Here is a 22,372-nt window from a genome sequence, read left to right as displayed (position 1 = left end):
TATGTAGCAGAATGATTATTTAGGGTAGGGAAATGGTAGCAAAATGTCACTTGAGTGCTGTGCTAAAGGCTAATTAATTGCTAAATATTATTTTTAAACTGTAGCCTCTCTTGCCTTAGTGAAGCAGACACTGGGGTCCTTCTCTTATCCATGTTCTTTCTCAGCTAGGGATTTTCTGTGTGTTCTGTGCAGTTTCCTATGGTTAGCTATAAGGACATGAAGAATTGGTAAAAATTGTCTTTTTGAAGGTAGTGAAAGGTCCTGAGTCAGCCTGATAAATAGAGAGGGATAACTTGTAACGATAAACACACACTAGTGTCAAAACTGTTGTAAATTTTCAAAAACTACTTTTCATCCTCATCCAACCATGACTCAAATAAAGAACATTCCCTTTATGGCCTGCAGCACAATACAAGTTGTACTTTGCTGGCTTTCAGTTAAAGCGATGAACATATTACTTGAATTTTAGGAAAGAGAATTTGAAAACGTACTATATTTAGAGTTTAGTCTTGAAGTTATAAGAATAACTAGTGGTTCTTGCTGTTGTTGCATCTTTCAGTGTTCATGTGCAAAGAGTGACTTGATCAGAGTTGTCACTGGGAACATTTAGTTTTTCATGCGAAGTATTTTTGGGCAGTTTTTATTTGGAAGAATATGTGATGGAATATAAAAGAATGAACCTAAGAAGTTATCGTTTATGTGAAAAGGTCAGAAATTATAATTGTTTGGGTGCTGTTTCCACAGTTAGTCTCTGAAAAAAGGTGAGTGCAAATCAGGCTAAAGCACTTCTCGAAGTGGTTGTTTGACCTTGAAGTTCTCATCATTTAATGTAGTTGTCTTTTCCGATACTTGAGAATTCTATGATTTTATTCTAATTGGAATTTGGACACATTTAGGAATGAGCAGTCAGTTGTTCTGTTACGTGGTGTGTTTGCATGTAACTCTCATAATGTGAGAGTTTGCACAAAAGCAGGTGTGATTTCATTCAGCCTTTCTGGTACACAAAACTATTGTGTTGTCAATAAAAATCATAATTTCTCTATGTTATTCAGCTTTATATCCAGCCAAGGAGTAGTACATGAAAGGGTTGGGGCATTTTTAGAATCATAGAGTGGTTTGGAAGAGACCTTAAAGACCATATATAAAAAGTATAGTACATCCTGAAATAGATACAATCAAGTCCCAGTTACACAGACAAAAAGTGAGCATCAAAATAGTTGTGTATCAGTGTTAATGATCTGTATTTCATGTGAAAGGCTGACCTTTTGGGGGCCTTTTCTTCAGAAGTAAAGAACAGGCTGATCTGTTTCTCCCACAGTTGGAAGGGCAGTTGGAAATTTGGTTGATCTTATTTTTTTCAGCATAGCTATCGCAGGGAATGAGAGGGCCAGTTGCTGAGATTGCAGAGGACTGTGCAGCCCCAGGCATCTTCCACTATGTGTGAAGACTGATTCTGCTTAATGCAAAAAACTGAAAATGAAGTGCCTAAGTTCAGACCAAACACTGATTTAGATCAGGAAAAAATATGATCCTTCCCAGTGACTTAAAATGGATGCATGAGGCTTACATGTGATGGTTCATATAAACCAAAGGAAATGGGCATTAGGTTACACATCCCTCATTGTGATTATCACTTGAATTGCTTAGCATTGTAACCTGCTAATCTTTGGGCAGTGTTGTTTTTAACTGTAAACTATTAGAAAATTATAGTCTGAATTTGATTTAATTGAATATGGTGGTCTAAAGCTCTGCAACTTGGAGTTTGAGGCTGAGGGAGAAATGGTCGAGAGCCTGCGCGTTTTGCATGTGGGGTTTTTTACATTTGGTGATCTCATTACTCAGGTATAAAGCAAGTGTTTTACTGCAATAACAATCTATTCAAGATGCTATTTTTAGGCCAATATAAACCTATTTGAAGTATATTAAATATGTAAGTGCTTTCCTGTGGCCAAATGAATTTTGTCCACACAATTGCGTAACTTTAGTTTAAGCCACTTTTCAGCTTCCAGCCTCTTAATTGTTCTTTAATCTGTGAAGTACAAAGAATTAAATGTGTCCAGTCTTACTGAACTTTTGGTTCATTTCATTATGATCCAGGGAGATGATTTACAGTTTGGGTTTTGAGATGTGGACCGTTATTATTTTTGTAGACCAGCTCTCTTCCCTTGGCCTATTCATTCCTGAGTGCGTGAAAAGGTCCAGGAGGATGTGGAGAAAATGTCTGGACTGTGGTATGATACAAGTCCTGCAACATTCTGTGCCTGGCTGGACGGTGATTCTGCCTGGAATTATGACCTTAAAGTTGTCTCTGTTGTGAGAGGAGCTGCAGATGTTTCAGGGTAGCAAGGAGGTTTCTTACCTGAGACTGATGTTGGGATACACAGTTAAGTATCTCTCATTTCCTTTTTATATTCTTTATGCATAACTAGATCTAGGAAGGCTTAGTAAGTGTGGAATTAATGTTTATTTCCTTTTGTGTTAAATCAGACTTGTCACTGGATTTGTTCCTGGATTCTCATGCATCTTACACAGCCATTCCTGCTTGTCATCCTCAGTTCTCCCTGTTTTTGCATTAGTGTGGGCTCTGTGGCACTTGCTTTAACATCAGTAAAAAACTCCATCAGAACTTCATAGTGTTGATGGTCTCTAATCACTTAGACTATTTTTTTTTTTGCATGTGACTGTGATTTTTGAAGGGGAGAAAAAAAAAATCCATGTATTTTCATTGTTAGTGGAAGCTACAGATGGGAACCTCAAAGAGGAACACCGAGGGGCATCCTCTGTAGGTTGTCCACAGTGTATTTGGTAAGAAAAGAAACAGTTTAAGGAATGTGACGTGTGGTTCTTGATGCAGAAAAAAAAGCTTCTCTATGCCTAATACATTGGAAAACATTTGTTCAAGAGCAGCTCTGCCCTATGCAAAATCTGCCCCTGTAGTATTATTAAGGTCAGTATCCATGTTGGCTCTTATCCATACTCAGTGTGGTGCCTGAGGTCAGCTCGGGCTTGTAAATGCAACTTTAAGGAAGGTTTTGTCTGATCCTGTTAAAAAGCATCTCTTTAAATTATTTGTTTAGAAACTTACTTACTCCTACTCTTCCTGGGCTTGTCTTTGGTTCCTGCTTAAAAAAATTGTAGCTGTAAATGAGACACTGTCTGCTTCACAAGGTTTGTGGAAATAATCCTTAGGTGTACACATACTCATTGACTGCTTTTTGATATTAATTTGAAGGTGAATGTTTTCAGTTCTGGATGTTCAGTAGACTTTTCTGTGTGAAAAAGTGTCTTGTGAGTTTTGTGAGAATGACTTTTAAGTACTACAGTCTGTGATCCAGGGAGGAATTGTCAAAGTGCTATTTCATAAAAATCAAATAAACTGTAACTGATCAAGTGGGCAAGTTCACGTGTCCCTGTAGTTCTGTGAACATCCTGGCCTGACTCATTACTACCAGAAAGGTGTCTGCACTTCATCATGTGTTGGCATGTTCCCTGAGACTCAGCGTTCCTCTTCTGTATTATTTCTTGATAATTCTTTCATTAATCCTTCAAAAGAGCCGGACTGCTTAATGGAGTTGGAATAAAAATAACGCATTTTCAGAAAGTCTTCCAGTGTCTTCTGTTTGCTTTCTGTATCTCACTTAAGTGTTAATCAATTAAGTGATTCTGATTCTTGTCACTCCCCAGGTTAGATCTCGGTGATACAGGGATGGATAAATGTACTCTGTAAATTAGGTGTGAAACGGTTGGGGAAATGCACAAGCTGCTGCTCTGCAGAGCCAAGGCAGGTCTGGCTGGGCTTTATTTTAGCTCATGTGTGGGCAGGCTGGCAAGGCTGGTGCTGAGCTGGAGAGAAGTGGATGTCCTGGGAAGAAATCGCTCCTGTGGGAAAATGCTCAGGTGTTCATTTTCTACCTGTTCTTTTCTGTCTATTTATTACTCGAATTCTGTCACCTGGGCTGTTTTGTTCTGTTTTTTTACACTTCTAAAATTCTTAGCTGGTAGTTGTGAGTCACAGGCCATCAGGTGCCACAGTTCTGCTTATAAAAAGGACCAGAATATTTAAAAAAAAAATTATTATCAACTCTCTTTAAGGATTCTGCCTAAAAAGTAAAGCTTAGTTTATGATATTACATAGACCGTGAAAATAAAGCTTGTGTTTTCTTAAGTATCGTATTATTTCAAAATTACATTTATTATAGGTATATTGTGATAGGCAGAATTGTAACTCAGAGTGACTCTTCCCTGGAAGTGATCGCCTGCTGAAGATGCCCAGTATAATCTCTGATTGCACTGGCCTGGATAGAATTAATTAAATGGTTATTGTTTGAAATCCATTCATTTGCTGTGTGAACAATGGGAAAAGATCGGAAGTAAAGGTGCAGCTGCCTCCATTTTCCTGGTAAAGAATTCTTCCAGTCTTGAAAACCCAGTCGCTGCAGATGCCAAGGTTGGAGGCCTGGGTCTGCTGAAGTCTCTGCTTAAGATACTTCCCCCAAATTCTTTTGCCCACTCTGAAATAATTTCACTGAATATATCTTACCCCTAGCATTCACAAATTCAGCAACCTGCAAGTTCTGCTCAAGCTGTGAGTTTTAGAGGGTGTCTAATGTTCTCTTTAAAGGTGAGGATCCTGTTACATTTTTTTCTTTAAATTTTATGAGCATTTTATGTAATGATGTTCCTGTCATGCTTTTGGCCATGAATCAGCACAGCATTTCTGTGCAGGCTTTAATTGAAGCGTGGAGTTGTCTTGCTGTGCAAATGTTGAAGTCAGTGAGACTATTAATTAAAATTAAGGATCTGCATAAGTGCTTTTGCTAAAAATAAGTTGCTTCATAACAGCTTTGGGCCATATTTGGGAAGGAGGGGGTTGTTTTTTTCAAACTTTGGAAATAGGTATATAATTCTCTCTGAACTGCATGATGATAAAATGTAGCAGCAATACCAGAGGGCAGAATGTTGAAGGGAAGAAGTGTGAGCTTTCTGCCTTGTCAGATGTCACCTAAGCTGCTATTTATTGATTTTTAAACAGAATAAAACTGTTACGGCTTTTGTATTGCACAGAGACTGGTGGAAAACTTGAGAAGTTACTGCTTAAGCTGCTGCCACTGCAGTGGAGGCACACAAGTGACAGGAATCAATCAGTTCTTTATCTTCCTTTCCAAGTGCCTGGTTACAACTCTGTTTTTCTTCCATCAGTTATTTGAAGTTGGAGCTTCTCAGAGTGAGACTCCTTAGCTGCTTGTGCTGTGTGTCATTTGTTTTCTAGCTGTGTTTGAAGCCATTAAAAATATTACCAGGGAAAACTGAGCTGTGGCTTTTCCCGTATGTATTAGACAATTTACAATACAAATTTACTGTACAATTTACCTTATAAAATGATCTGATTTATTAATTCTCCAGGTACCTTGGTAAAATAGCATCCTTTTATTGCCTCAGTCTGGCTCTTTACCAGACTCACTTTATCATGCCAGCCTGTTACCTTTTTTCTGATTTCTATCAAAAATAGACTCCTTACAAGCTCTAGCACTCCTCACCTGCAGCAAACCAATAAATTAATACTGGAGGGAAGAGATCACTGTAAACGTGGATAAGACGAATGTGCACCAGGCTGCCTGTGCTGTCAGGTTTCTCACTGCACTTTTCTCTCTTCCAACACTGATCTTAAGATCTGTGACCTGCCTTTTTGCAGGTGTATGTGGTGTACATAAAGCAGTGGCTGCAGAGTTAAGCAGGAAAAGATGAGGGACCCTTTTTCACCTGATGGATGAAGCCTTGTTTGCCTGAGGTCTCACAGAGGTCTAATGCAGGGTTGGAGCTCAGATGTTTCCTCACCCCAAGATGATTCTTCTGAGCTGCTTCAGCACGATGTGTGTTGAAATCTCCAAGCTGTTGGTTTCTTACTGCTGCCGTTCTTAGTCTTTATCATTTATCTTTTACTCCATGATTAGTAGCAGAAGCTGAGAATCCCACTTGAGTACAGTGATTTCTTGCTGAACATCACATGGTTGTTTCTAAAAGTGGGACTCTATAGGTTCCTATTTAAGATCATTTATTAATATTATTGACGGGGTTGCATTTGCGTAGTGTCACTGCCAAAAGTTTCTGTAAAGCACTGTCACATGGACACAAAGCAAAATTTACATTGTTTGGGGAAAAATACCAATGTTGCCATCTTTACTATGAGCATGTCAGTTGCTCTTTATTGCTTTTTAAATTTGATTTTGTTGTTGTGTGGCGAGCTTTTCAATAAACATAGTGGTTTCATTTATATAACACTGGAATGATTGTTAATGCCCAGTTTCATACTGCGAATTACGTATGTAATATTGTGTCCAGTGGGATCCTGTATCACGGAATTTGCATAGTTATAGTGCTGGTGACATCGTATCTCATACAAAGAACCCAGGGACCTGATACAATATCAGTAAAACTGTCTCCTAGGTATGATTCAAACAGTTTTATTAGCAACATATGGGGTATGAAGGAGCCACAGAGGGTAGTTTTGAGTATAAGGGTGCTGGCCTATCTTTTTCAGCCTGTAATTATATCAGTCCTCTTCTATGGCATTATTTGTTGCTGCTCTGGGATTGCAGAAAAAATAACTACTAATATGATGACACAAAGGATCAGAATAAATTATAATTGTTGACTTTACAAGAAATTCATTGGCAAAAAGGCTTACTGTCCAAAGCTCGGATGTCATTTCTGGTGCAGCCTCAGAGCTAAGCCACTGCACTAAATAATAAGAGTTTTGATAGTGTTAGGGTTTTCTGGCAACCTTATCCTGCTGTATTGGATGCTTTCGTGATCTGACAGATACAAGGAAGAAACTTTTTGGCTGCAGTCTGGTTTTTAATCTCAAGCTAAAGGAGTGCATTTTGTTTAATTGATAGTGGGATATTGAACTCTTGTTCCCCAAATGGAGCATATTCTAATTAATCATCTTGAAATAAAGAGTTCATAATTTAAATTATGACATTAAAAACTTGCGAAAATATAATTAGAAAATTACAGTAATGCTCTGTTTAGTTGTACTTCTTAAAGTCATAAAATATAAAAAAATAACTTCTACATGTTGTAAAAACGATAAAAGTTTGGGGGTTTAATGTTTCTGCCAGTTGGCTGGAGAGCCACAGTGCTATTAAAGAAAATTGATATTTGACTACTTCCTAGATAATTTTTTTAAAATCCATGTGTTTTAAAACATTAGGATGAGCAATGTCCCTTTGCCCAAGAGCCTGTGTAGGGAATTGGGACAATTATTTGGACTTTAGTCAGAGTTACTTCTGAATACTTTTATTCTTCATTGAAGTTCGGCATGGAACAAACAGTCTGGGACCTGTGTGCTGCCTCACTAATGTGGAAGCATCTTTTCATGTGCTTGTTTCCATTCCATTTTATGTTGATCTTACTGTGGTTACAATAATATAATAAATATATAATTTTATCTGCAAGGGATCCTTAGAATTGTTCATCCCTGGTTTTTGGGTAGGATGAAATTCTTTTGGCTCATTCCTGACTTAATTATACATTAAACAGGATAATAAAAAAAGAATCCAACTTGCAACTTAATTGCTAAACTTTTTAGGTTTCAACCTCTCTGCTGGCGCTTCATTGGTTTTATGAGCTTTTCTGACTTCCAGAAACTTTTGAAGATAATTGCAGGTGATTGAGGAGCTATTTTTACTTGTTCCCATAATATCCAACAGTAAAGGACCTCAGACTTTTCTAGTTTGTATTTGTTTTGAAAAACATCCTCTCATCCTGTATCTGCTTTATCTGTTTGGAAGCTTGGACTGGAAACTCTCACAAACTTGCTGCTGTTGAGAATGTCAAGTTCTGTGAAAACTGAAGTAAAATCATAATAAGCTTTGTAATTTTGAGAAATAAGTAGAAACATGTCGTGAGACTTGTGATTGAGAAGTGGACAGATGTCAGCTTGTAGGTGCATAAACATCACAATCTTCTGATCTGGGTGTGCAGTTGTCCCCTGGCTTCAGCACAAGCAGCTACAGGGTGAATTGGCCATTTCCAGTGTGCCTCAAAGTCAGCTTGCTCTTTAGACATCATTAAGCATAAACTTGTACTGTTTTAATGCAATGTTTTTGCCTTTTTAGTGCCATTTTGCTTTTTTTTCATATTTTTTTTCTCGTTTCCCATATCATTTTTTATTTGGAGTAGAAAGCTCACACCCACTTTGCTAAAGATGGTAAAGGAGTGATTTCTGAAATTAACTATTAAATAAAAAAAAGTTGTATAAACATATCTGGACATCACATCATAGGGACTTCAGAGCTGTCTCAGGAGCCTCTAGAGCCACTCATGCTAATTGTTGCATATCTTGTAAATGTGTTTATTTCAAAGTATTGGAAGCCTTCCAAGAAAATTCTGTATTTAAAAGGGCAAAAAGGATGTCACAGTGGATTTAGCCCAGGACAAAATAAAGTAAAGGTTAACTTGGACTTTCATCAGTGAAAGCTTAAAAGCTAAAAATAAAAATAAATGCTGGTCACTATGGTTTTGTGATAGAAGGATTTGTGAGACAAAGCTGATTTTTTTTTTTTAAATAGGCTTGTGTGTCTGGCCTTTATTGCTATATTTAACTAATTTCTTTTGAAGCATTAAATCTTTATGATGCAGTATTTTGATATAGAAACTTGGGCTGTATGTAGATGAGACAGAAAAGATTGAAAATGTCCTGCTGCTTAAAGCGTAACTTTTAATGAGATGGGAAAGGCCTTCACCTTGTGGTTCCCCAATGTGTTCATGGTCCACTTAGTCAGCAATTTCGCTGGTGATTTAATTTTTTGCTGCTGTGTTTTTCAGATGATGCAAAGAATGCTGGAGAAATACATCTGCAGTTAGTCACATAGTTCAGTCATCACAATACAGGAAAACTGTAGTTGGGGACAGAAAACAGGTTGAGAAACCCCACTGTGAGAATATGGGGGTGACACAAGGGGAGGCAGAGAAAGCTGGGGCAGTTCAGCCTTGAGAGGAGTGGGCTCAGGGGCACAAACTGAAATAGAGGAAATTCTGTTAAAATGAAAAGATTTTTGCTGTGAGTGGCCAAACAGTGGAAAAAGTTGCCCTCAGGGGCTCCATCTATGGAGATATTCACAACTGGAGGTGGTCCTGGGAACCCTCCTGTTCTCTGGTTTGGGCACAGGGTTTGGACTGGTCATTCTTTGGAGGTCCATGGTTGTGGGATCCCCTGTTGTTTGCCTTTATCTCACTTGTGGGGCTGTCTTCAGAGGTATTACTAGGCCAAGGAAGGTATTTGGGATAAATATTTGTGTGGTGTAGTATTGGGCAGTATTTGGATGGAGCTTCTTCACAGAATGGTTTGGTTGGAAGTGACCTCAAAGATCATCCAATTCCAACCCCCTGCCATTGGGAAGGGACACCTTCCACTAGACCGTGTTCCTCCAAGCCCCATCCAGGGCTGGTCTTGAGCACTTCCAGGGCTGGGGAGACCATAGCCTCTCTGGACAATGTTTAGCCTCTTCTTAGCCTAAAACAGTTGGAAACTTAGACCACATGAGCTCAAATTCTCTTTTCTTTTCTCAGCTCCATCTAGGTTGAAGAATGCTGCTGTAGTCAGGAAAATTGCACTTGGAAATCTGTCCATGGGACTGAAGCAGGTAGAATGGATTGGAAGATCTACTGCTCACCACTGAGATCCACAGGCAAGATTCCCAAACTGCTTTGGTGAAGACCTCTGAAGCAGCACCACCTGGTATTTTACTGCTCCCAGTTTTGAATGCAGGTAATAATGCTTCTGACAATTACAATGTGTTTGTTAGATGAAAAGGGGAGAGAATTCCCTGTTTGAGAGGCTTGATGGGTTTGGAATTTGTGGTGTTATTAGATGTCTGCTAATGATTTTCTGCACTGCTTGCCCTGAAATGATGGCATGGCTCACATTGTACTTCCAGTATGTGGTAAGTCTGAGAAGGTTACAAGTTTTGGGAAAGGAAGGAATCTTTCTTTCAAGACACAATTAGCAACATGTTTGATTTCTCTTTTTCTCCATTTCAATCAAAGCCTGGATTCATGTGATTGCAGCAGAGAGGGGAGATGTTAAGATCGTGAATGAAGTATGTCTGTTAACAATTATTCTGTACCTGTACTTCAGGTAGACTGCCTTCATGTCAGTCTGTAAAAGAGCGGCAGACCCATGTGACAGCTGGGACCTACGGCTGAATAGGAAGAGGTGACCACATTTGGCCATTCAGATATGTATTTATCACCCTGCTGCCTCCCCCCAAAAATCAACATGTGTACAAACTAATGGTAGTCAGCAATGAAATGAGATTATATTTCGTCGTTTTGGTGGAGAAAATTAGTTTCCCTCACACTGAGAATTAATCAGTTTGGTTGTATCTTTGACACTTCAGCATAACTACTGTGCCTCTAAGACTGCTCTAGGCCTGGGCTGTTTAAAGAAACAAGCTGGTGTGATATAGTGTGTCAGTGCCATTCCTTCTCTTCTCCCCTTTCTTTTCCAGTAACTTCTGAATTCATCAGGCAACCTGTACTGAATTTACCAGAAGAGTAGGTGCTACAGGAAATAACAGACTTTCAGCTACTCACATGAAATCCATGCCAAGGACTCTATATTTTTAAGCTGTGAATTCATTTATGATTAATGTTTTAATTATTTGTTTGTGTCCTAATTTTTGCCATGTTTCAAATTTAATTAAGTTTGAGATACAGGACTAAGCAGCAAACTCCAGGCCCTTCCTTCTTTCTCAAATTGCTTACAGCCACCACAATGCTTTCTCACTGGGGGATTTTGCCAGAGCTGTGGTGCCTCTGAGGCTGCTTCTTGCACGAAAGTGATCTCATGAATTGGGCAGAGATGAAAGTCACATAGCCATGAAGGAGTGTTGTGTTCTGGTGTGTGTCAGCAGGTGCATGGGAGCTGGTAGGACAGCCCTATCCTGAACTGGGGACAAACAGCCTCATGTGGGAAGAACAGTGTTTCTGTCTCCCAAGTGAGAGAACTTGATAATGCAGTTCACACAAATATTACATAAAGTGTATTTTTTTTTTTACCATAAATTATAAAAGTTGTATGTTTTGAATTCCTCCTAATGTGCTGTCATCTATGGTTTGTATTATATAGGATAAAGTTTTGAAAACTTTGAGTCTTCAAACTGCTATTGTCAGAAATGATTCAAATATTCAGGTGCCCAGGTCTCATTGCAACTCCATGAAATTTCCACCTTCTCCTTTGAAAATGCAGCTGAACGTTATTTAGGTATTTTTTCTAGAATACTTTATTATGCACAATTTCATCTGGTGGGGGGCACAGGGGAGGCACAGGCACTGAAATACCCTGAGCACAGGCAAAGCAATCACAATCTTGGGGGCAAATGGGTGTTTACTGGGGTGAGTGGAGATCAAATGGACACCACCAATGCTGCCCTTGGACGTGACCAACTTCCAGTGTCTCATTATTCCAGTTGTGTCCTGGGTAGGTAAACACAGCATGTGCATCTGTGACTCATTTCACACTTCAGTGTGCAGTTAAGTGGCTCCATAAATGTTACTGATTTCCACATGCAGGCTTTGGCACCCAAGTGTTATTGTTAAGTGTAAAAAAAAAAAAAAATAGAGGGTTGGTGTCAGCCTACCTGATTTTTCAAAATTATTGGAGGCTTACAAATGTTAAAACTTAATACCAGGAAAGGAAGAAATTTTTCCCTGTGAGGGTGGTGAGGCCCTGGCACAGGTTGCCCAGAGAAGTTGGGGCTGCCGCTGGATCCCTGGAAGTGTACAAGACCAGATTGGATGGGGCTTGGAGCAACCTGGGACCGTGGAAAATCCTCTGCTTGTGGCAGAGGATTGGAACAAGCTGTTCTTGGAGATCCCTTCCAGTCCAAATCATTCTGATATTCTGCAGTTTTCTTCTGCTCTGTAGGTTTTTACTGCTAGAAGCTTTATTTTTTTTTCTGAATTATGAAAACACAGCACTTCAAAAATCTGAGGAATATGTCTTAGTGCAAAACACACCAATATCCTGAGTTCAAACAGCAGCAGTGAGGAAGGAGCACAGACAGACACTTGAATCTGTGGTTGCTGCTGTGAATGTAACCTCAGAGACTAAAACTAGAACCCTTTCTCACGCTTTCCCCATGCAGAAGAAAGGGCAAGTGCAGACTTTGAGTTGGTACCTGGTATGTACTCATATCTGTTTATACATGGGCTGGTAGGTTTTTTTCTGACAATTTAAATTTGAATGTTATCTACTGGAAATTTCACAGGATTCTGGTAAACAGTTAATAATTATTTTTAGGTGATTTCCAGTGTGAAACTCATTAACTCACTGTTTCAGCATATTTGGTGATGCTGTCTTCATTTATGTTTTTGTTAATGAGACAATGCAAATGCAGTTACTCAGATGTTTACTGGGAAACAACAGCTGCATGAGTGCTAGCTGGAACCTGTCAATTCAGCTGGGCCAACGTGCTTGGTAGGACCCTGGTGTAGTCAGAATACCTCTTGCAGAAGTAAATCTTAAAATGCTTATTTTCTGTCTTGTGTCTTCTATTGTTTTGGGTTTTTAAAAATTTTTTTCATAAATATATTCTTAGAGCAGAACAATTCTAGGCATATCTTACAGGCACACTTACAAACAATTTAAAAATATTCCTTAGGATGGGCTCTAAATATGTACTTTATATAGAAATGTTTATTTTTATTTATATACCTCCCTTCACTTCAGGGATGTTTAACTTTTACTGGCTTAGAAACCTTGTAGCAGAACAGGGGTGTGGATCTACAGGAAACAATATTCTCACTGAGGCAGTCTGTGAAGAACTCTTGATCCTGGCTCACCTGGAACCATCAGAGTTGTGGAATAAATGCTGGATTTTAGAGAGTGGTGGTTTTGAAGCACTGAATGAGCTTTCTAGGCCGACTGGTTCATCTCAGGTTAGAATGGAAACTAAAACCCCTCCTTGCATGTAGAGGGGGAAGCCTAAAGAGGAAATAATGACTTAAAATGTGCTTTCATCTGCTGTACTGAAAGAAGATAAAGGTGGATTGGGTTGGTTTTGGTTTTTTTTTTTTTTTAACTTTTTATTCAGACAAGCTGCATTTTCTCATGTTGTTTTTTGGCAATTTAATTACAGCCTTAAAAATTCATAAGTGACTGTACAGTCCTAAAAGCATTTGACAAAACCTAATTGTGTGTTCTGTGGTCAGCAAAAACTCACTGGTTGGGGTTGCATGTTTTTAGTCTCTAAGGCTATTGGCAGCTGAAGGAGTTTTGTATTTCTGTATCCTTTGTGAAGCTGTAATGAAAATGAAGTTATCATTGTGAAGCTTCCAGTTTTGACAGTGAGAATGGCCCTTCGATCTCTGAAGGCTGCTGGGTTCTCCATATAAGTTGAAACCATAAACATTTTATGGCACAAGATGGACTGCTGGGATTCAAACATAAATTTTAGAAAGAAAAAGGGAGAGAAAAATGAGTGAATGCCTGCATCCATGAATGTATTGAATTGCTGCAGTAAAGAAGAGTCATATGGTGTTTGGCTAACTTCTGGGCATTGGGAAATTATAGATTACAGGTAAGCGGGACCTGCAGACATTCTGTGGGTAGGAATGACTTGATTTTAGTAAAAGAGCACTTTCTGTTCAGCTTGTATTCTCTAGTTTGCTGAAGAATTTTAGCAGATTAAGTATTTCTATGTATTAGTCATTGTGGAAGGAGAATGGAGTCCAAGACCATGGGCCAAAACCACAGTCTGCAACTTTCTTTTTTGCATAGAAGAGCATGCAGGGAAAAGACTATTTTCCTGTTCCTTCTTTGAAAATGAAAACAAAGGAGATTGACATCCTTTTACTCTTTTAGTCAAGTGTCACTCATCCTGAAGTTGTAATAATCAATTCAGAATGGCTACTTACACTTCTTTACAAAATTGGATGAAAGAGCTTTGCAGATAAGTTAAAGAGCACAGGAAAAAAAGCTGATAACTTCATAACTTTAAACTGAATTAGTTGTTTCTTTGAATTGCTTGTTTTTAGTCATGTTGCCATAGGTATCAAAGCAGCGAGCTATTATCATTCCTTTGTAAGGATTGCTGCTGTTTTATATTCACGTTGCAGCAGATCAAAGGATGGGTCTGCAGACAGGGAAGAGAAGGTGTGTTGTTTCAAAGATATGCTAACACACCTAGAGCGAGCTGGTCCAGGTACTGTGGATGTGCTGACAGGGATTTGCAGATGGCAGCAGCATTGTTTCACTCCTGAAAATCTTCATCTTTGTTGCGAAAGCTTTTTTTTTTCCTGAGTTTTTTAAATCTCTGCCAGCTAAAACTTGCGCAGGTGCTGCTGCTCCCTACTCTTACAGCTTTGTCTTGCTGTTTGGAAGGACCTGGCTTATTAATTGCCGCTGAGTGTTAATGATACATCTTGCTCTTACTGATCTGTGTTCAGCTCTCCTTCACCCAAAATAATGTCTTCATCTGAAGTAATTTGCAAAAAAGCTATTGAAATTATTGCCCAGAGAAGCCGTGGCTGCCCCATTCCTGGGATTGTTCAAGGCCAGGCTGGATGGAGCTCTGAGCAGCCTGGGATAGTGGAAGGTGTCCCATGGCAGGGGTTGGAATGAGATGACCTTTATGATCCCTTCCAACCCAGGCCTTCCTATGATTAGGTCTTTGATACCTTGGAAGAAATCTGAAGACCTAAACATTCTCAGGATTGGGGAATGTCTCAGTAGTTTCTGCCATGATTGTAACCAGCTGTGCATCTCCATGTAAGCAGTGTACCAATTACTGTCACTCTGTGAATTAAGGGGATATTTTGCTTTAGACTTTGGGAAGACCTTAGAACCATCTTCCAGTGCCTAATGGGGCTTCAACAGAGCTGGAGGGGGACTTTGGACAAGGGTCTGGAGTGGCAGAACAAGACAGAGTGGCTTCACATGAGCAGAGGGCTGGATTAGGTGGGATGTAAGAAAGGAATACTTCCCAATGAGGGCAGTGAGGCCCTGGCACAGATTGCCCAGAGAAGCTGTGGCTGCCCCTGGAAGTTTCCAAGACCATGTGGAAAGGGGCTTGGAGCTGGAAGGTGTCCCAGCCCATGGCAGGAGATTTGGAACAAGATGATCTTAAAAGTCCATTCCCACCCAAGTCATTCTGTGATCAAGGAATAAATAGAAAAAAAAAATGGCATCAGAGCTAACATATCAAGTGTTTTTGCAACACATACTAAGAAGTTTTGGCTTAACCTTGTGCATAACTTTATACATGTGACTGCCAGTAATTTAGGTGTGAGCCACTCATCTGCCTGATGATGCTCTCCATCATGAAGAAGTGATTGTTTTATTTATTTTTTCATGAGCACATCTATCTAGTCAAGTCATGTAAACACAGCCTGAATGAGCAGAGCCCCCAACTCAGTCTTGCAAGCAGAGCTATTGGAACCTGTAGCGATTCTAGTACCAAACCCGAGGTATTTGGGAATGATTGTTTTTACACTTGCATCGTTTTGTACTGTTTTTATTTAGTGTCATTTCACTAAAAAACTGTTTAATTTAATCCTAACTTGAAAGACCTGCTTTAAAGCGGCATGCAGTGACTGATTTTCTTTTGAAGACTTGAATCTATTTACAGAATCTCACTACTGTTTTTACTAACTTCTTTGCAATGTTTTCTTTCAACTTTAGAAATTCATTAGCTGTAAACCACGTGTAAAATGCCTTCAGTCTTTGAACTGATGTTTTATTGACAAGTCTGGCATATCTGTGAATCTAAATTAAAAACAAAAAGCCATTTAGTGAGGAAATAGTTAATAAAAAAACATTACAAATAGTGTCTAAAGAGGCTGTTAATTTGCTCAGGAAGTTTTAATTTTCTATAATTTGCTGCCTCATTATTTGTAATAGTGTATCTGTTCCTTACCAATCATACCAATCCCTTACATGAAGAAATGAAAGTGGTGTTTGCAGTTCTGGGTTGAAAATACTCACTTGGGTTTACTGGGCCATATTCTGCATTGACGTGAAATATAAGAACCCAAACTACTGCCTGGACTGGTCATTTCCACAGGACTGCAAACAGGATTCTTAGTATCTCTTTGGGATTGCTAAGATTCTCCAAAGTTTATGACTAAATGCCTCTCACAACTTCATGTCAGCTGGTCTAAAACTAGAGAGAAAGAACTTGGAGGTGAATATTCAGAGCTGCTCCAGGAGCTGCACTGGTGGTGCTGCTGGATGGTGTTCTCTCCCCAGTTGTGTAATGGGGTAATTTTTGCTCTGTTGTTTCAAGATTGGGGTTTTGGTAGTCACTAAACTTCTCCTTATCATGGATGATTTAACTTAATCTTCTAGTTTGAATAATTATGCTTCACCTACTTTTTCCAGCCCTAAAATACCTCCTTTTGTAGTGCCATCAATGCATAAACTCATAGTGGATAAATTGTAAGGTGATTTTCTTTTTAATTGGGCATTGAGGTAGATGTTTTAATAATTTTGAAAAGTTAAGTAGCTTATGTAAAAAGTTGCCAACTTGCACTTTTTTCTTGTTTTATAAAGCGTCAACATTTTTGTCAAAAAATTGTGTGCTAAGTAACAGGTGAACATGATTAGAGGGATGGAGCACCTCTCCTACAAGGAAAGGCTAAGAGAATAAGGATTGTTTAGCCTGGAAAAGAGAAACTTCAGGGTGATGCAATTGTGAGCTTCCAGTACTTGAAGGGAACCTACAAAATGGAGAGAGACTATTTATGTGGTTGTGGAGTGGCCAAGGGGGAATGGATTCACACTGATAGAGGACAGTGTGAGGTGGGATATTGGGAAAGAATGATGGGAAGGCACTGGCACAGGGTGCCCAGAGAAGCTGTGGCTGCTCCATGCCTGGAAGTGTTCAAGGCCAGGCTGGATGGGGTTTGGAGCAACCTGGGATAGTGGAAGGTGTCCCTGCCCATGGTAGGGGATGGGACTGGATGATATCTGAGTTCCCTTCCAACCCACACAATTCCATGGTTTTGTCTCTTAGTGAACAATATAAAATGACTATTTCCAGGCCACATATGTTTTGTAACTGCTGCTTCTTCCTATGCAGCATCTTTCAGAAGGTTCAGTGTGTTCTCTTTGAATATAAAGCAGTTGGGTAACACTGGAAATGCTTTAGAGAACAGCAGTGAGTTGTTATATTGAAAGACTTGAAGAGGCAATACATTAGGCTACAAGCAGTGGCAGTACCTGCAGAGCTCACTGTACGTGCCCTTAAGCAAAAGATAATAATTAGTTGGTTGTATTCCCCTGCAAACCTGCCCAAGTGTTGATGTTTATGAATTGCAAAGATCACCAACTCCAGCTCTGAGCTGCCAGAGTTGTTTATGCCCTTTCAATTTTTAATGTACCTATAAGATGTTTTGATGAGGGCATTTAATCCAAAGGGATTTGCATGCCATGATCATACCTCTGGTGATTCCAGCACAAAAGTGAGGGTAGTTCTTCAAAATATTGTGAGTGCTAACTTCCACTTCAGCATTACTAATGAACATTAAGAACATCTCTGAACAAATCTTCAGATTTCGTTGGCCAGACAGGATTTAGTTGCTTGTGGGATTGATGGTCATTAAAAGTGGTGAAGTATCTGCTGTTGGGTAGCCTGAGGAGTGAGGAGTTGCTCACAGCTTGGGGATACCTGCTTTGCTAATTAGTTCATACTCATTCAGCTCAGGCAATTTGCACTTCAGTCAAAAGGAAATATTTGACTGGAATCGACTCTCTTCAGCATTCTGGTACAGTGGCTGCTGCTGCTGCCTTCTCTAAAACCACCGGTGTAAGAACTTTGATTTAAATAAAAATAAAATGTAAATGATAATAGCAAGTTTACACAGGATAGGAGTAGTTTTTTGTGCGCATAATTTGTAATACATTTAAAACTATGTAGTGTGTATACATGTATGTAATTAAGTATATAATTTTTGCCATGTATATTTTAAAGCATGTGTATGCAGTCTCCTTAAAGTTTTACCATTTCGTTATTTTAGAAGCCTCAATGTTTTATTACATGTTCCATACATATTTTTTGTAAAAAAAGCAAAACGAGTAAAAAATAAGATTAAAAAAAAAGGTCTGAGCCTCCTTGTGCCGAATATTCCATGTTTCTTGGAGATATGATGAGCTGATGGGGGACCTTGGATTAGCTGAATTTGGGGAGAAAAGTAAAATTTTATTTTCTTTTTTTCAATTGAAAGATGTTAACATGAAGTCGTAATATTAAACCTCCTATTTATAATTAATTAAAATATTAATATATATTTATTATTTATATATTAATATTTATTATACAAATATTTATAAATAAATAAATATTTATTATTTATTATTTATATATTAATATTAAACCTGAGTTATCAGGTTTGACTTCTGCTTAGCAAAAGAACCATAAATTTCTACTTGGGGATGGAAGGAAATTACATAATTATTAATATTAATAATTATTTTCATGCCACAGAATTACAAAATTATCTGGGTTGGAAGGAACCTTAAAGATCTTCTAGTTGGTTTTGGTGAGTTAAAATAAGAGGGGAAAAAAGAGATCATGTGAGTATATATTACCTGAACCATATTTAAACCAATTTAAATCTGAGCTGTCTCCACTGAAGGATAAGAGTGGGAGGAGTTTTTCACCAGGCAAAGCAAGATATCAGAATGACAAATTACAGTAGCTGGGCTGAGGAAATACAGCTAATTCCTGAGCTGCAGAGCAGGTCTTTAGGAACTGTGGTAAGACTATCCCCAATATAAATATACCTGGTAGTACTTTGGTATAATTCCATTAGTTGTCGTGGGCCTGTTTAGGAGATCCCATTGTGCCAACCTGGTGGCTTCATGTGAAGTGTGAATATAAAGCTGGGGCATGTTTGGAACATGTATATTCATCATCTTATATATTATATAAAATATACGTATGTATATAATACTTGTTTCTTAACATCAACTAGGTAACAAAGACAATTATTATGCAATGGCTATTATATATGATATCAAAATATATAATGCACCATATAGATTATTCCATGTGAGCCCAGCCCTGGGAGCTCTCATGTGAGTAGGTGCAGCTCGAGGGAGGCTGGCAGAAGCAGACCTGGTGTATTTTTTAGAAGCCTTTGGTTAACAGCAGCCCCGTTTCAGCCACGTGCTTTTCTGGAAAACAGCCTTTTCTTAGAAAATTTTAAGCCAACTGGCATTTTAACTTCAGTTCTGTAGCAGATAAGAATTTTTTTAGATCACAGGAGATAGCGTATCATGTGTTGGTAGCCTCCATCACAGTTTCTCAGTAAATCTCCTCTAATAGGTTTTGCAAAGCTTTAGTTATGATCCATTAATATAAAATGGATAAGTTTAACCTCAAATACTTCTCAAATGATCATGTAAGCAGAATCTCTCATCCTGGACTTTCTTCCACTATTTACCTGTTTCTGGTTCTTCAGGTAAAATAAAGTTACCCCTCTGCTCTAACAAATGTACAGAATTCACATCTTGGTTTTTTCATTCCTTGTTTTCAAATCTAGCTGCTTATTTTCCGAACACTTAAACACAGAGCAGCCAAGTGATGTAATTCTTTCAAATGCTGCCCTAACTCGTATTTTTTTTACTGATCATTTAATGCAGGTGCTGCTGGAATAGTTTGCTAGGTTGGTGAAAACGGAAGAATCTCTGTAACAGAAAAAAATACATCTTTTTGCAGCAAGAATTAGTGCAAAAAGTTACCTGGAACATTCCTGCAAAATAATTGCCTTACTGATGTAATTTAATAGAAATGGGACGTTACAGTCCCAGTAACCTTTAGGCAGAAATAAATAAAAAGTAAAGAAGTTTACACATGCAAAATATAAATTCTATGAACGCAACTGATGCATTGAAGAGCCTGAATGGCAGTTGTCAGAATTCTTTAAGAAAATGATTCCTCAGAGCTGTGAAACATGAAGAGAAGTACTTGTAGAGTCCCACCTAAACCCTGTAAACAGGGAAATTTTTTTTTCTGCAAGAGGTAAGCAGTTGCTGCAGTGTTACTACTTCTGTGATAGTTGATTCATCCCTTTGCTATGCAAATTTTAAGTATACAAGGATTCAGTACTTTTATTTAAGAAATATGCCTGCAGGCTGTATTGGTAGGCTTTAGGGAGATATCTGGTTTGGTGTGAAATAAATAGTTGTTCAAAGATCACATGAATTCATGTCTTAGAAGATGAAAAGTGACGCTGTGAGCGTTTTGAGAGCACCCCCCTGTACCCGGCACGTGAGCTTGCCACTTGGTTTTGGTTTTTCAAAGAAACCTCACCAACCTCATGGAAAATCACAGAGCAGCAGTGTGTCACCTTAGAAACGCAAGCATTAGGGCTTGAATTTGAGACAGCCCAGGCTCTGGGGGTTTGATCCTTGGAGTAAATCCTCACTGGTCCTGGTCAAGGGAGTAGTTGCCTTTGCTCCAGCTTCTGTCTTCAGCCCATTTGAGGGCTCAGCTTTCAATGAAAGGATTTAAATGCCATGTTTCAGGTTTGTGCTAGTTGTAGGCAACTAAGTCTGCATATTTTGAGTAAAACAGAAGGAAAGAAATACAAACCTGAAAAATTTGAGTGAGAGACAGCTTTTGTATTTACAGTTGGTGTTGGAGATTTGTCTTGCTAAAGAAAGACTTAAAACTTATTTGCTGCCTAGTATGAGCCACATTTTAATACACAATTACAAACTTATAATACAAATTTAATAAAATTAAGGTTGTAAACCAGCTATTTGATTAAGCCCAGCCTCTTTTTATTCTGTTACTGTCAAAAACATTAATCAACTCCGCCCTAGAGTGTGAAATTCATTCTTGGTGCAGTTTCACTATCCTTCCTCTCACCCAGCATCATTCTTTCTGCAGGAGTTTCTTTTCTGCTGCAGAGGAACAGCGTATTTGGGAAATATTTATTTCTTTTCTGTAAATAACTTTATCTTCATTTATATAACTGTAATGAGGACTTTAATACCTTAATGATCTAAACTAAAGAAATTAACTTGCTTGTTACCTTTTGGTACAGATGACTGCTACTTCTGACTTAAAGTGTAAATCAGCCTAGAAATGTAAATGCCTGAACTTGTGTGCATACTCTGGTAATAGCCACTGAAGTTAAAACTTCTTATGCTTGTCTACGTGAACAAGTTGTTACAGTGATTTAAGAGTTGATGGAAATAAAGTGCTGTTCTCTAGGTGAGGTGGCAGCAGCCCTTCCTCATGTGCCTCCTTGTGTCTCTTTCCTACCCTCCCCCGAATGTACTCCCTCATCTTAACTTTGTCATTTTTAATTCTGTCCTATTGTTTCCATTGAGAGGGATTAGTAAAGATAAATTTTAGCTCTCCTAGCATTAACTTTAGCTTATATCTGTCACACGTTTCCCAGCTAAACTAAATACTGCTGGGTTTTTTTTTTTTTTTCCTACGCTGTCACACTTCATTAGAAAGAACCAGTCTACCTAGAGCTGGGTACTGAGTTTTTAATGAGGAAAAATGATTAATATTTGTATATTTTCAGAAGTATTTTACCTTTTTTTTTTTTTTAATGCTGCGAGCCTTTGCTGATTGTCAGTGGCGGTGGGAGCAGTGCAGAGCTTTGGGCCCCTGTTGTCTGGTGTTGCTTGGTGGAGGTACAGCTGCCAGCCCAGTGGCCTGAATGGTGACCTCACCTGGCTGCTAGGAACTTCCAGATAGTGCCAATTAGGCATGGAAGCAATTAAAATAATGTACTTGGCACTGGTGAGACCACATTTCAAATACTATGTTCAGTTTTTGGCCCCTCATGACAAGGACATTGAGGGGCTGGAGTGTGTCCAGAGAAAAGGAATGGAGTTGGGGAGGAGTCTGGAGCAAAAGTCTGATGAGGACCAGCTGAGGGGCCTGGGGGGGCTCAGCCTGGACAAGAGTCGTAAGTTGGTTGGACACACTTTTCACCAGCTTTTATTTAAAAAAAAAAAAAAAAAAAATTGACCTGGAAACTCATCACCAAACAACATGAAGTGAGCTTAACCTGTGTGTCCTGGCCAGTCAGGATCTGTGTTACTGCATTTTGCTGTTCCCAAAAAGGCAGTATGTTTATTATTTGCAGAGAGGAAGAGCAGAAAATGGTATTTTGTAGAAAAGCTGCCTGTCTGCATCATGGCCTGTACACGTGTGAGAGCTGAAGTTTTCTCCTGTTGCTTTAGCTATGGATGTTTCCATAGCACTTGCATGCCCAATTTGCTTTCCCATCTTCTGATTTTTACCCATTCTGACAGAGTACACAGATAATTGTTAAAATAGAAATTAGCACAATATTTAGGGATGATTTTTGTTTCTGAATTCGACAAAACTGCTCC

The 22,372-nt window shown here is 38.8% G+C and overlaps 1 protein-coding gene across 7 annotated transcripts in view; it reads left to right on the top strand.

Moving 5' to 3' along the window:
* Positions 1-22,372, top strand: part of GTDC1 (glycosyltransferase like domain containing 1) — a 172,228-nt gene that overhangs the window by 12,492 nt on the left and 137,364 nt on the right. For 5 of the 7 annotated variants that reach the window (XM_066190410.1, XM_066190422.1, XM_066190408.1 and 2 more), the window contains one exon: positions 9,574-9,772. The gene's annotated coding sequence lies outside the window, so the exon portion shown is untranslated. The other 2 variants (XR_010722168.1, XM_066190409.1) reach the window with 2 other exon arrangements.

Source organism: Chamaea fasciata, unplaced genomic scaffold, assembly GCF_029207755.1.
Source record: "Chamaea fasciata isolate MVZ Bird 193981 ecotype frontalis unplaced genomic scaffold, bChaFas1.0.hap1 SCAF_8, whole genome shotgun sequence".
In the NCBI taxonomy this organism is placed as follows: domain Eukaryota; kingdom Metazoa; phylum Chordata; class Aves; order Passeriformes; family Sylviidae; genus Chamaea; species Chamaea fasciata.
This window is presented reverse-complemented; position numbering and strand designations above follow the sequence as displayed.